Source organism: Callithrix jacchus, chromosome 16, assembly GCF_049354715.1.
Source record: "Callithrix jacchus isolate 240 chromosome 16, calJac240_pri, whole genome shotgun sequence".
Classification (NCBI taxonomy): Eukaryota; Metazoa; Chordata; class Mammalia; order Primates; family Cebidae; genus Callithrix; species Callithrix jacchus.
This window is the reverse complement of record NC_133517.1, coordinates 71102835-71118824: the sequence shown is the minus strand read 5'-3', so window position 1 is coordinate 71118824 and position 15990 is coordinate 71102835. Positions and strand designations below refer to the sequence as shown.

The window sequence follows — 15990 nt, the reverse complement described above, 5'->3', positions numbered from 1 at the left end:
AGTGTTAATCTCAGTGGTACAGAAAAGAGAAGAAAGGAGCTATACTAACTGGAATTAGAATTGTAGAACTTACCCATTCAAATAAGCATTGTTCTTCAAAATAATCACTTTGACAAAAGTATGTACTTCCCAATCATGTTCTAAGTACTTAAAACAGTTTAGAGACTTGGCTTTTGGAGTTATCTTCAGAAAATATTTGTAAGTTATAAAAAAGTATTTGATGATTTTATTTTATTTTTATCAAATTATAATAACTAGCTCAATGTGAGTGTTTATGTGTGTGGGTGTGTGTGGTGTTTTCTGTTTATTTGTTTTTTGAGTAGGTGGCTAAACAGATGTCCATGAAACATGCTTCTGTGGTCAAATAAATTTAAGAAAATCTACTCATGCTCTTCCCTCATTTGAAGCATATTAACAGATCCAATCTCTAAGAAGCTCTACAGCAAACTACCTTGTAGACCAGCGCTTCCACAACTTACCCTATTTCATCAAATCTAAAATGTCATCTCTTATAAGATGCACCATTCATTTATGTACCCCCCTTTTTCTTTGAGACAGGGTCTTAACTCCGTCACCTAAGCTAAAGTACAGTGGTACCATCTTGGCTCACTGCAGCCTTAATCTCCAAGGCTCCATCGATCATTTCACCTTAGTCTCCTGAGTAGCTGGGACTACGGGTGTGTGCCACCATGCCTGGCTAATGTTTGGTATTTTTTTTTTTTTTTTTAGAAACAGAGTTTTGTTATGTTACTCAGGATGGTCTCAAATTTCTGGCCTCCACCCGCCTTGGCTTCTCATAGTGCTGGGATTATAGGTATGAACCTTCACACCCAGCCCATGCATCTTTAAAAAAAAAAAAAAAAAACAGAAATGCCAATTAAAACTCAATGCTTTCCTAAGATTAAAAAAAAATTAGTTATAACTTTAGGCTTACTTGAAATATTTTTTGTATATCACTTAGACAAATATTTCATTATATATTATTCTTGAGGATATATATCTACACATATATGTATAGATATATGTCATTTAAGATACTTCTAAAACTTTGGAAACAGAATAAATATCAACTCTTCTGAATCACTTTTTGCCCCAGAGTTGCTGATATCCATACTTTTTCACCAACATTCTTATCTGTACCATGGAGAATACTGGTGATGCAACTTCTTTTTTTTTTTGATCGTACTTTAGGTTCTGGGATATATGTGCAAATCATGCAGGATTGTTGCATAGGTACATACATGATAAGGTGGTTTGCTGCCTTCATCTCCCCATCTCCTCTATCTGCTATTTCTCCCCTCGTTATCCCTCCCCACCCTCCCCACCCCTGTTGTACCTCCCCTAGCCCCCCACCAAGTGACTGCAGTGTATGATGTTCCCTTCCCTGTGTCCATGTTTTCTAATTGTTCAACACCTGCCTGTGAGTGAGAACATGTGATGTTTGATTTTCTGTTCTTGTGTCAGTTTGCTGAGAATGATGGTTTCCAGATTCATCCATGTCTCTGTGAAAGACACGAACTTATCACTTTTTATGGCTGTGTTGTATTCCATGGTGTATATGTGCCACATTTTCTTTATCCAGTCTATCATTGATGCACATTTGGGTTGGTTCCAGGTCTTTGCTATTGTAAGCAGTGCTGCAATGAACAGACATGTGCATGTGTCTTTATACTAGAACAATTTATAATTCTTTGAGCTTCATCCATGTCCCCGAAAAGGGCATAAAACCATCCTTTTTTTATGGCTGCACAGTATTCCATGGCGTATATGTGCCACATTTTCTTTATCCAGTCTATCATTGATGGGTGTTTGGGTTGGTTCCAAGTCTTTGCTATTCTGAACAGTGCCACAATAAACATACGTGTGCATGTGCCTTTATAGTAGAATGATTTATAATTCTTTGGGTATATACCCAGTAATGGGATTGCTGGGTCAAATGGTATGGTCATGCAACTTCTTAAAGTGTCTTTCACTACTGTCTTCCTAATTTTTATCCAAGCCACTGACACCTATTCAGCAGGTATTGATGTATTTGTGTAGGGTAAACAGCATCAAAACCATCGCCTATTCATAGTAGCCAAGATTTGAAAGCAACCTAAGTGTTCATCAACAGATGAATAGATAAAGAAAATGTGGTACATACACACAATGGAGTTTTAGCCATAAAAACGTGAGATCCTGTTATTTGGAACAACATGGATGAAACTCAAGATCATTAACTTAAGTGAAATAAGTCAGTCACAGAAAGGTAAACATCATATGTTCTAACTTATTTGTGGAATCTATAAATCAAAACAATCGAACTTAAGGACATAGAGAGTAGAAGGTTGGTTACCAGAGACTGGAAAGGGTAGTGTGGAGCTGAGGTGGGAATGGTTAATAGGTACAAAAAAAAATAAAATAAAATAAGACCACCTAATCAAACTCCACAGCTTCTGCACGGCAAAAGAAACAGTCACTAGAGTGAATTGGCAACCAACAGAATGGGAAAAAATTTTTGCAGTTTACCCATCTGACAAAGGGCTGATATCCAGAATTTACAAAGAACTCAAACAGATTTACAAGAAAAAAACAAACAAGCCCATTCAAAAGTGGGCAAAGGATATGAACTGACACTTTACAAAAGAAGACATATATGAGGCCAACAGTCATATGAAAAAATGCTCATCGTCACTGGTCATCAGAGAGATGCAAATCAAAACCACATTGAGATACCATCTCACGCCAGTTAGAATGGCGATCATTAAAAAATCTGGAGACAACAGATGCTGGAGAGGATGTGGAGAAAAAGGAACACTTTTACACTGTTGGTGGGAGTGTAAATTAGTCCAACCATTGTGGAAGACAGTGTGGCGATTCCTCAAGGCCTTAGAAATAGAAATTCCATTTGACCCAGCAATCTCATTACTGGGTATATATCCAAAGGACTATAAATCATTCTACTATAAGGACACATGCACACGAATGTTTATTGCAGCACTGTTTACAATAGCAAAGACCTGGAATCAACCCAAATGCCCATTGATGATAGACTGGATTGGGAAAATGTGGCACATATACACCATGGAATATTATGCAGCAATCAGAAATGATGAGTTCGTGTCGTTTGTAGGGACATGGATCAATCTGGAGAACATCATTCTCAGCAAACTGACACAAGAACAGAAAATGAAACACTGCATATTCTCACTCATAGGCGGGTGATGAAAAATGAGAACACATGGACACAGAGAGGGGAGTACTAAACACTGGGGTCTATTGGGGGGAAAAGGGGAGGGCCAGTGGGAGGGGGAGGTGGGGAGGGATAGCCTGGGGAGAAACGCCAAATGTGGGTGAAGGGGTGAAAGCAAACAGAACACACTGCCATGTGTGTACCTATGCAACTGTATTGCATGCTCTGCACATGTACCCCAAAACCTAAAATGCAATAAAAAAAAAGAATAAATAAGACCTACTATTTGAATTGCACAAGAGGGTGACGATAGTCAATAATAATGTAATCATACATTTTGAAATAACTAAAAGAATATCATTGGACTGTTTGTAACACAAAGGATAAAAGCTTCAGGGTGGAGATGCCCCACTCTCCATGATGTAGTTACTATGCATTGCATGCCTGTATCAAAACATCTCATGTATCCCATAAATATATATACCTACAATGTACCCACAAAAATTAAAAATGTAAAATGAGAAAAAAAACCACCTAACTGATAGTGATAGTAAGGTCCATTTTAATTTTAGAGATTTTAACATTTGAAAGAAGAAAAAATTTGTTACAGAACCAGTGAAAAGGATCATATGCTCACAAATCCAATAGAGTGGGGGTTTGGGGAGTCTTTGAGAAAGCTGATCTATACTGCTTGATCAAAGTTGGACTAAAGCTAATGATAGCCAATCTCCTATGAAATAATGATTTAATCACTACCTATCATAACAACATTCAACTCAGGGAGCTCAAAATGAAGTTCCTGGAAGAGTACACTGTAGTGGTTGTGAGTACAAAATCTACAACCAGCTGGTCTCAATTTGTATTCTTTCTTGCCCATGTATTAGTTATGAGGACATTACCTAACCTCTCCAACTGTCAATTTCCTCATCTTTAAAGTGGGGAGACTAATGACACCTACCACATAGAGTTATTCTGAGGCTTACATTAAAAAGAAAAGCTAATAAAGCTTTTAGCACAGTCACTGTCAGTAATCAGCACACTTTAGCCATTGTTATTATTTTCTCAGGCATTCATGACAAGCAACCACCTTTCTCAATTTAGCTATGAAAGAATCCTTGTTATTTCTGAAAATTAAAATTACTCCTAGAGGGTTAATAATTTATAACATGAAAAGGTTCTCAGCAATATGCTACAGGGTTTGATAAAGATTACTGAAGTGTAGCAGTTTACAAAATACTTTTGGTAATGACAGCATTATAGAAATAAGCACATGGCCTCCCCCATGCCTGTTATGAAAGTGAATAGAGCCAAATCATGAGTGAACTCCCATTTACAATTGCTACAAAGAGAATAAAATACCTAGGAATACAACTAACAAAGGATGTAAAATATCTCTTCAAGGAGAACTACAAACCACTGATCAAGGAAATGAGAAGACACAAAAGATGGAAAAAACATTCCATGCTCATGGTTGGGAAGAATCAATATTGTGAAAATGGCCATATCGCCCAAAGTAATTTATAGATTCAATGCTATCCCCAACAAGCTACCATTGACCTTCTTCATAGAACTGGAAGAAAAAAAAAACACTTTAAACTTCATATGGAACCAAAAGAGAGCCCACATAGCCAAGACAATCCTAAGCAAAAATAAAAAACTGGAGGCATCACACTACCTGACTTCAAACTATACTATAAGCCTATAGTAATCAAAACAGCATGGTACTAGTACCAAAACAGAGATATAGACCAATGGAACAGAACAGAAGCCTCAGAAGCAATGCCACACATCCACAACCATCTGATCTTTGACAAACCTGACAAAACAAAGCAATGGGGAAAGAATTTCCTGTTTAATAGAAGGCATTGGGAAAACTGGCTAGCCATATGCAGGAAGCTGAAACTGGACCCCTTCCTTACACCTTATACAAAAATTAACTCCAGATGGATTACGGATTTAAACATAAGACCTAACAGCATAAAAACTCTAGAAGAAAACCTAGGCAAAACCATTCAGGATATAGGCATAGGCAAGGACTTCATGACTAAAACACCAAAAGCAATGGCAACCAAAGCCAAAATAGACAAATGGGACTTAATTAAACTCCAGAGCTTATGTACATCAAAATGAACAATCATTAGAGTGAACAAGAAACCAACAGAGTGGGAAAAAAATTTTGCAATCTACCCATCTGACAAAGGCTAATATCCAGAATCTACAAAGAACTAGAGCAGATTTACAAGAAAAAAACAAACAAATCCATTCAAAAATGGGTGAAGGATATAAAGTTTTCAAAAGAAGACATTTATGTGGCCAAGAAACATATGAAAAAGTACTTATTATCATTGGTCATTAGAGAAGTACAAATCAAAACCACATTGAGATACCATCTCATGCCAGTTAGAATGGCGATCATTTAAAAAAAACTGGAGACAGCAGATGCTGGAGGGGATGTGGAGAAATGGGAACACTTTTACACTGTTGGTGGGAGTGTAAAGTAGTTCGACCATTATGGAAGACAGTGTGGTGATTCCTCAAGGATCTAGACATAGAAATTCCATTTGACACAGCAAACCAATTACTGGGTATATATCCAAAGGATTATAAATCATTATGTTATAAAGACACATACACACATAAGTTCATTGTGGCACTGGAATACTATGCAGCCATAAAAAATGACGAGTTTTTGTCCTTTGTAGAGACATGGATGAATCTAGAAACCACCATTCTCAATAAACTGACACAAGAACAGAAAAACAAACACTGCAGATTTTCACTCATAGACGGGCGATGAACAATGAGAACACTTGGGCACAGGGAAGGGAACAACACTCACTCAGCTAGGTCAGGGGGGAGAAGAAGGGACAGCAAGGGATGGAGAGGAGTAGGATAACACTGGGAGAAATGCCTGATGTAGGCGATGGTGGGGGGGTGGGGGGATGGAGACAGCAAACCACCATGGCATGTATGTACTTATGCAACAACCCTGCAGGATGCAGGATGTGCACATGTACCCCAGAGCCTGAAGTACAATAAATAAATAAATAGATAGATAGATGATAGATATATAGAAAGTGACAAGTGACTCAATTCATTTCCAAATAGCAGTGTGATTACTACTCTATCTCTTTGCACTATAGGTAAATTGTATAGAAACTGGTTTTCTGTCTTCCACATTCCATCTTTCTCACCTCCCAGGTCCAATCCATTTGAAAGTCCTATGAAAGACAATTTGAAAAACAACGGCAAAAATATTTTTTTTCCCTTCCTAAATGTATAATTTGGGCAATCCAATTAATCTTTTTGGGTCCTGGTTTTATCTATGAAATATGGATACTACAAATACCCACATCACAGAGTCATTATTACTATTAGCATTGGCATTATCACTGTGGTATCATTTTCTATTGCAGCTGTAACAAATTGTCACAAACTTTGCAGCTTAAAATAACACAAATGTACTATACTACTGTTCTGGAGGTCTACAAACTGGATCTCATTGGGCCAGAATTTAGGAGTTAGGGACACTGGGTTCCTTCTGGTGGTTCCAGGGTAGAGTCTGTTTCCTTGCCTTTTCCAGTTTCTAGAGGCTGCCTACATTCCTTAGTTTGTTGCTTCTTCCTCCATCATCCAAGTCAGCAAGGCACCACCGCATCTCTCTGACACTTCCTCTCTTGTCTCCCTCTTTCCCTCCTTGCAATTACACTGGACCTACTGGAATAACTTCCTCATTGCAAGGCTCAGCTGATTAGCAAACTCAATGCTTCCTTGTTATATAACACCATATTCACAAGTTCCAGAGATTAAGACATGGAGATCTTTAGAGGGCCATTATTCCACCTATCATCGTCACCCTAACGATTAGGTGTTGCTGCATAACACATTACCCGAAAAGGTAGTAGCTTAAGGTAACATTTATCATCTCACACTTTGTCTAGGTCAGAAATTTGGTTGCAACTTAACTGGGTCCTCTGATTCAGGGCCTTTCATAGGTTGCAACCAAGGTGTCCACTGGGGCTTTAGTCATCTCAAAGCTTGACTGTGGAGGTGAGGAGGGGGATCTACTCCCAAACTCACTCATGTGATTGTAGGCAGAATTCAGTTTTTCCTGGGCCATTATGCCACTAGGAAGAGATCTCCTCCCTTGGGTCCTTGCCACATGGGCCTCTCCTATAGAACAGCTCACAACATGGTGCTGGCCTCATCAGAGTGAGCAAGCAAGAGAAGAAAGAGAGAGAGTGAGTGTACTAACAGTAAGTCACAGTGTTTTGTAATGAATTCTTGGAAATGATACTCTATTACCTTTGCCCCATTTTATTCATTAGAAGCAAGTCATTAGGTCCTGCCCATATTCATGGGGAAAGGGTGACACAACAACATAAACACCAGGAAGCAAAAATTGTTGGAAGCCATCTTAGAAGCTGGCACCCCACACTTGCTATCATTACTGTTGCTCGTATCTGTCCTCTTCAATTCCTAACATTTTAGCCCAACCCAACTTAATATATCAGCATATTAGGGATGGAGCCTAGGCCCTGTTTTTTTTTAAGAGTTCTCTCTGTGATGTTATGGTGCGTTGCAGAGAAGCCACAGCCCTCCCTTGTGCCACTACACTAGTAATTTCTTTATGATGCACCATGACTGAGTCATTCTTTACTCAAAATCCCTTCACAACATTTTGTGTCATTTGTAGTAGAAAGCACAAGCTCCATACTCACTTAGAAGTGCCTCTCTAACTAATTGCTGCCTCTCCAGCTTTGCTGCCAGCTGTCTTCACCTCCCTCACAGTACCAGTTCCTTTAATGCCTCACAGTTCACATCCTTCCTAAGCACTGGGCTGCCTGCCGCTTCTGTGCCTTGGCCAAACTTTGGTCACCCACCTATCCCAACCAACTCCTACAACGTACCTACTCTTAAAAAAGTTGTGTTTATTGGACAATCTAAAGTAATATTTATACAATGTTTGTAAACCTGTTTATAAAAGCAGTGTAAAGTACAATGAATAACAATAAAACAAACAGCTATGAACTCACCAATTAGCTTAAGGAAGGAATATTGTCTTTAACTGAGCTTTCCTGTGTTTCCCTCTTTATGTTCCATCTCTTTCTCTCCTTCACAAAAGTCATCACAATCCTAAATTTTATGTTTATAATTCTCTTGTATTTATTTAAAATTGTAACACATATGTTTGCACACCTAAATAAAAACATTGTTTGGTTGTGTATGTTGCACGGAATTATACAGTTATTAGGCCCATATTATTCTCTGTAGCTGAAATGCAGCCATTTTTTATCATCTTACAGCCGTCAGTTTTATAAACACATAAATTTTATGAATAAATTGGTTAATCCACTCTCTGATTACATCTGATAAACTCTCAGTGTTTCTGCTATTAATGATATTGCTGCTATAAAATTATTATTTATGTCCATTAGTACATATGTGAAAATGTTTTTCTGGAGTATTCACATAGAAATGGATTTGTTGATGTGGCACATATACACCATGGAATATTAGGCAGCCATCAAAAATGATTAGTTCGTGTCCTTTGTAGGGATATGGATGAACCTGGAAACCATCATTCTCAGCAAACTGACACAAGAACAGAAAATCAAACACTGCATGTTCTCTCATAGGCAGGTGTTGAACAATGAGAACACATGGATACAGGGAGGGGAGCATCACACACTGGGGTCTGTTGGGAGGAAATAGGAGAGGGACAACGGGGGGTGGGGACTTGGGAAGAGATAGCATGGGGAGAAATGCCAGATATAGGTGAAGGGGAGGAAGGCAGTAAATCACGCTGCCACGTGTGTACCTATGCAACAATCTTGCATGTTCTTCACATGTACCCCAAAACCTAAAATGCAATTAAAAAAGAAAGAAATCTCTCTAAAAAAAATAGATTTGTTGGCTTATTAGTATGTGATATTCAAATTTACTGGATACCAAAGATTATTCCAACATGTTTGTGCCAATTTACACACCTGCTAGCAGTATATGAAAGTTCTTACAGTTCCATATTGTTGCCATTACATCATATTGCTAGACCTAAAAAACTTTTTGCCAATATGGTAGATGTTAGCAGTTGCTTCAGTTTGCATTGACTTAATCATTAATAAGTGGAACAACTTTTCCCATGCTTATTCACCATTCAGTTTGCTTTTTCCAAAAAGTGCAATCCGACTTATTGGCTCATTTTCTTATAAGGTGTTCATTCTAATTTGTAGGAGTTCTTTGTATATTTTGAATCCTAATTATTACATTTTGTAGTTTTTTATCTTCTTTATGGTGTGTTTGGATAAATAGATGCTCTCATGTAAAGGCAATCAATTTGACTTAAACTTTAAGTTCTCACTTGCTTTTATGTATCTTCTTTAAGAAGACCTGGAATCAACCCAAATGCCCATTGATGATAGACTGGATTGGGAAAATGTGGCACATATACACCATGGAATATTATGCAGCAATCAGAAATGATGAGTTCGTGTCATTTGTAGGGACATGGATGAATATGGAGAACATCATTCTCAGCAAACTGACACAAGAACAGAAAATGAAACACCGCATATTCTCACTGATAGGCGGGTGATGAAAAATGAGAACACATGGACACAGAAAGGGGAGTACTAAACACTGGGGTCTATTGGGGGGAAAAGGGGAGGGCCAGTGGGAGGGGGAGGTGGGGAGGGATAGCCTGGGGAGAAACGCCAAATGTGGGTGAAGGGGTGAAAGCAAACAGAACACACTGCCATGTGTGTACCTATGCAACTGTATTGCATGCTCTGCACATGTACCCCAAAACCTAAAATGCAATAAAAAAAATAAGGAAAAAAAAAAAAAAAGAAGTCCACTTACTCTAGGTCAGAAAGCTCCTATGTTGTCTTCTGAAAGCTTTAAAGTTTTGACTTCTGTATTCAAATTTTTAACCCATTTGAGATTATATGTCCAGTGTGAAGTAAAACTTAAATTTCGTCATTTCCTTCTTGGTTAATCAGTTGTTGGAACATTATTAATGTATTTACTACATTGTCCATCACTTCTGTTTCTAGCCACTGGTTCATAAATAAAGTTGACAATTATTTTTCTTTACTGGACTCTTGATTCTCTTGCATTTGTCAAATTTTCTATCATAGAGCTACATAATTTATTACAATCATTATATTTTTATAATTATTTTTGTCTGACAAGGCAAGTCCTTACTGTTTTAAAAAATTACTCTAATTATTCTCTAACTTTTGCTTTTCCAAATTTTAAAATTAACTAATCATAGTTGGGAATTGAATTGTGTTATATTCTGAATATCAACTCAAGTTTGGAATATCAAGGGTAGGTGATACTGAGAGAAATTACTGAAAAGAGACACATACTCACAGTGCAAAATTTACATTTTTTCCTTCAACAAGGTAAACATGGAACTATTTGGTGGAGATGGGGCAAAGTTTTAAGCATTACCTTAATAAGATTGGCCATCCTTCTACCTCAGCTACTGCTGACTTTTCACAGAGTTACACAGTGACTTCTAGAAGTATTTTTTTTATTTCAGTCTGCAGAAGGAAGAACAAAAACTCAGTTTTTAAAAAAAACTTGGTTTTTAAGAAAGAAAAATACTCAGTTCAGCATTTTCCAGAGAAATACAGAGATGTGTATTGTAAGCTTAATTACACTCAGCAGATTGTACTTTAGTGACAAAACTTTTACTATGGGACTTGTTTATACCTGCCAGAAGTATGTGTGTATGTTCTTATCTTTTCTCTCAAATATAAATGACTTATTTATGGCACTTTGTTTTCAGGTATAAACTTTTTAAAAAATAAATTCTTCTCAAAAATATATTCAAAAACCAGCTCCACATAATCAAGTTTATAACAATGCTTATGAAAAATATGCTTACAATTTGTCAAAGTGAAGAGAAAACACTTCATTAAAATTTAGGTTTCTGGGGATAAGGCGTAAGACACTTTTATAAATATTTATAAAAATATATATATTACTGATTAGAATTGCTCTGAATTAACAGAAGAATTTGGAACGAATTGTCAACTTTAAGACATTGAATCTTTCAATCCATGAATATAGTATATCACTGTATCTATTCAGGTATTCTTCAATGTTCTTAATAAAGTTTCATAATTTTTTTCTTTAAAGATGTTTTACATCTTTTGTTAAGTTTAATCCCAGATACTTTGCATATTTATTGACATTATTGTAAATAATACTTTTTAAACTTTTATTTTCTAATTGGTACTGTTATATAAAATTTTAATTAATTTTATATTGATTTTGTATCTAGAAAACATGCTAGATTGTCTTATAATTGTAATAATTTTTATGTATTCTGTATTTTCAAATACAAAATAATTTTTATGCATTATTTTATGTATTATTTATGTAATAATTTTTATATATTCTTCTGTATTTACAAAGCCAATCTTATTGGAGAATAGTGATAGGTCATACATATTGCACATTTATCCCTTCTCTCTTTTCTCTGTGATTGATCTTGTCAGATGTGTATTTTATTAGTTGTATTAGTTTCCTATATCAGCTGTAACAATATATCACAAACCTGGTAGCTTAAAACAACACACATTTATTCTTGTACTGTTCTGGAAGTCAGTAGTGTGCAGTAAATCTCACAGGACCGTGATCAAATTGTTAGCAAGGCTGAATCGCTTCTGGGGGATCCAGTAGGAGAATCTATTTCTTGACTGTTCAGATCCTTGCCAGTATATTCCTTACCCCAAGATCTGCCACTGGCAAGTTAGAAACCCAAGAGAGTTAATGGTGCAGCTCCAGGTCAAGTTCAAAAGCCTAAGAACCAAGGTAGTTGGTAGTGTCACTTATAATATAATCCTTGCAGGATCAAGACCCAAGAATAATCAATGTTTTGGTTTGAATCCAAGCAGCAAAATACCAATGTCCCTGATCACATAGGCAGGGGAAGTTCCCTCTAACTCAGCCTTTTTGTTCTATTTAGGTCTTCAACTGATTGGATGAAGTCACCTTCATCCATTGAGGCGAGTAATTGTCTTTACTCAACCTACCGATTCATATGTTAATCTCATCCAGAAACACTCCGATAGACACATCAAGAATAGTATTTGTGCAAATGTCTGGGCACTCCATGGTGCAGTCAAGTTGACACATACAATTAACCATCACACTAGGCTTGTGGCTACATAATGCCAATCCCTGCTGCTATTGTCACATTGTCTTCTTTCTGTGATATTATTACCTCCTTATAGTTTCCTGTAATTATATTTTAGGAACAGACAAATAATTCAGGATAATCTCCCATTCTCAAAATTCTTAACTTATATCTGGAAAGTCTGTTTTGCCACAGAAGGTAAAATTCACAGATCTCATGGATTAGTGTGAATACATTTGTGGAAGGGAGTGTTGTTCAACCTACCCCATTTCAGATTCACCTTTTGAATCTGTTAATACTTTCTCCCTTTGTTTTTATTATTGCTACCCTTTGGTTGTTACTGATCCCCTCTTTGCTTTAGTTGAATATGAAGTTTATCAGCATTTTTTCAATTTCTAATATTAGAATAGAGAGGTATATATTTTCTCCAAATACTTATTTGGTGAATTCCACAAGTTTTAGTATATAAAATGTGTACGATTATCTAATTGTAATTATTTTAAATTTGCTTTTGTGATTTCTTCTTTGACCTATGAGTAATTTACAAGTATTTTTTAATTTCCAAACATGAAAATTTTCATTTCCTTTTTGTACTGAGGCTATCCTAAATGCATTGTGTGATCTATAAGATATTAATTATTTAAAATTGATTAAGAACTGGTTTATGGCAGTATGTGACAAATTTTTATGTAAGAATGAGTACAGTGTTCTGTACATACAAGCTCTACTCTAATCCTACTGATGCAGGATGTCTCTTCACCGCCACTTTGCAAGCCAGAGAACCCTGGCTGGTGACACCCCACCTGGGCCTTGCTCAGCCACACTGATATGCCCCAGTGTTACAGCCTGTACCCATGTTCAGCCGTTCCCGAGCTCTCATACCACACCCAAGAAGAATGAGGATATGGTAGCCATTGAAAGATGAGTAGGGTGGAGAAGAATTTTGTCGAGCAATGGAACAGCTCTCAGCAGAGGGGATGTAGTGGGGTGATTCTGCGACTGGAAGATGGGAAAGCCTCTTACATGGCTGGGTCCAGGGCCCTTTGTGGACTCAGAATGGGGAGTGCATGCTGACTGGCTGGTAAGTATGCAAAGTGAAGCCACCACTCAAAGGTAGGTAGGACAGTATAGAAAACCAATTAGGAAAGGGTAGGTATATGTAAAACAGGTGAAGGGTGGAGATTAATCAGAGGAAAGTGCACCAAACAGGAAGACAAGTTCTCAATCCAGTCTGAGGATTTAACTTGTAGCTTAGTTTTTAGGCTTTAAACTGTCTCTTCGGCTTGGAGGTGGGGTTCTGCCAGGGACCTGTCTCTGCCTAGGCATTTGGCTGCCTCCTGTTGCTCTTGCTACTCCCACTTCTCATCCTGCTCATCATTTTTCATTTGGTTTAGATTTTGTCTCTTCCAAAAAGCCTCCCTGGACTCCTGGACTAAGTGTCCTCTTGTGTTCTCCCATTGTGCTCCATGTATAACTTAGCAAAACTTTTTTCAATACTGTAGTGCTGTCTTCTTTATTTATTCTACTACAAGTTCATAAGATGCTTAAGGATAAGAAGTAGATTTTATTTGTGTTTCTCTTTTCTGCTTCTCTTTACCTGCTATATAGGTACTTGGTAAATAATTATCAACCTAAACAACGAAATGAAGTGAATTTTTTAAAAGCTTGCCTGCTCTGCTCTCCTCTTTGACGTAAACAATATTCACTGCACTCTAGAAATAATGCCAATCTGCCACAATAAAATTAGTGGAAAGCTTCTCTATTAAATTAAAAAAATACCAAGGGAGAATTTTTTATTTTATCTAAAAGGTGTTACTTATCAAGGCAAAAGTGCCTATTTATCAAAGTCATACGCAGATCAAGAAAAACAGAACAGGTAGCCACTGAATTTAATTTTTGACTCTTGATAAGTGCATATGCCTTAACGCTAATGAAATTACAATGTTGCATGAATATATAGATGAACATATGGGTAAACCATGACAGAGATTACCGGTATGGAATCTAGGATATTATTAAGAAATAATAATGTTTATGTCTTTGAAACAAAGAAGACTCTAACTGGAACTTGTTGTAGACTCAGAGTCAGAAAAAAATTTATAAATCTTCTAGCCTAGCCCGATTCTTACACACCTTTACCTAGATCCCAGGTAAAAACTGAAGTTCTGTTTTGAACATCTCTACTGATAGGATACCCACTACCTCTAACATTTTTAAGCCCAAAATTATTGCCTGTCAGGGATATGCTACTCTAGTAGTGAATTAAGTAATTTAATTAAATAAAGAAAACAGAGTAATTCATTTTCGTAAAATTCCTCTTTTCCCTATCCAAAGAAATCTTCTCTCCCGCTATCATCTGTTTTTCTCAGTTATGATTGTAAGAGTCATCATAGTGTTGTTTACCTGATATAAAAAGCAATCCCTGCATCAAGTCAACTTTCTATGAAAAGTCTTAAACTTGGACTATTCAGTAGAAGAAAATTTATTTCACAAAACCTGCAACATTAAAGAATCTCTCAATTTGGAATATAGCAAGAATTAAATACTGTCATCTATTTGTCAAACTTGACTACAGTTAATCATTTTAAATCCCCAAATACATGGAGAAAATTTTGAAATGTGTTCTTTGGAACTAGAGAATTCCAAAGTACAGAAAAATGTTTATAATTCAAGGAAGGTTAACAATGTCTGACTACCTTCATATACAGCAGGTCCTAGAAGTGAAATGTTCTGGAAGTGTGATAAAGGATGGAGATGCTAGCAGATATTATAATAGAAAATACCTAGTACTTATGCCACAAGGGCCATAAATATTTACCCTTTTTCACCAAAAGTTTTTTGACTTAGTTAATGATGGTTTCATTGCAAAAATACAAAGTTCATGTTTTCATCTGTCCCTGCAGCCATAGTGTTTTCTATGTAACTGCGCAGTGCCCTCTCACTCTGACTCTGGGCTAGATCACATGACTTGCCTTAGCCAAAGGAATATTAATAAGCTAATATACACCAAAGTTTGAATAGTGCTTGGGTGTAGCGATTGATCTAGCTCTTGCACCTGTGTCTTTTCCATGGGAACATGCCCAGGCTATCTGGCTGAGGGAAATACAGGATGTGTGGAGCAAAGTCAAGTCTCTCCAGCCAGCAGCCAGACAACCTCAGGTGCAAAGTCACCATCTGACAGGCATGCAAGTGCTTCCAGATGAGACCAGAAAAGCTGTTCAGACTGAATTACTGACTCATAGACTGATGAACCAGTATTTATATGAAATAAATACGATTTTAAAAGTCAATGTGTTTTGGATTTAATTCTTTTTATTTATTTATCTTTTTAAATTTTATCATTATTTGTTTTTTGAGATGGAGTCTTGCTCTGTTGCCCAGGCTGGAGTGCAGTGGTTCAAGCTCGGTTCACTGCAACCTCTGCCTCCCAAGTTCAATCAATTCTCCTGTCTCAGTCTCCTGAGTAGCTGGGATTACAGGCATGTGCCACCATGCCTGGCTAATTTTTGTATTTTCTTTAGAGACTGGGTTTCATCACATTGGTCAGGCTGGTCTCGAACTCCTGACCTCAGGTAATCCACCCACCTTGGCCTCCCAAAGTGCTGGGATTACAGGCATGAGCCATCGCATCCGGCCCTATCTCTTTGGATTTAATTCAGTAGAC

General features: G+C 37.0%; 1 long non-coding RNA gene across 4 annotated transcripts in view; it reads right to left on the bottom strand.

Annotated features, from left to right (window-relative positions):
* LOC128929918 (uncharacterized) overlaps positions 1–15990 on the bottom strand; it is a 146861-nt gene that overhangs the window by 37866 nt on the left and 93005 nt on the right. For 3 of the 4 annotated variants that reach the window (XR_013527800.1, XR_013527803.1, XR_013527802.1), the window contains one exon: positions 10631–10722. This is a non-coding gene — a long non-coding RNA (uncharacterized LOC128929918). Of the gene's footprint in view, positions 1–1356; positions 1638–10630; positions 10723–15990 lie in introns of those variants that run through there. The other variant, XR_013527801.1, reaches the window with a different exon arrangement.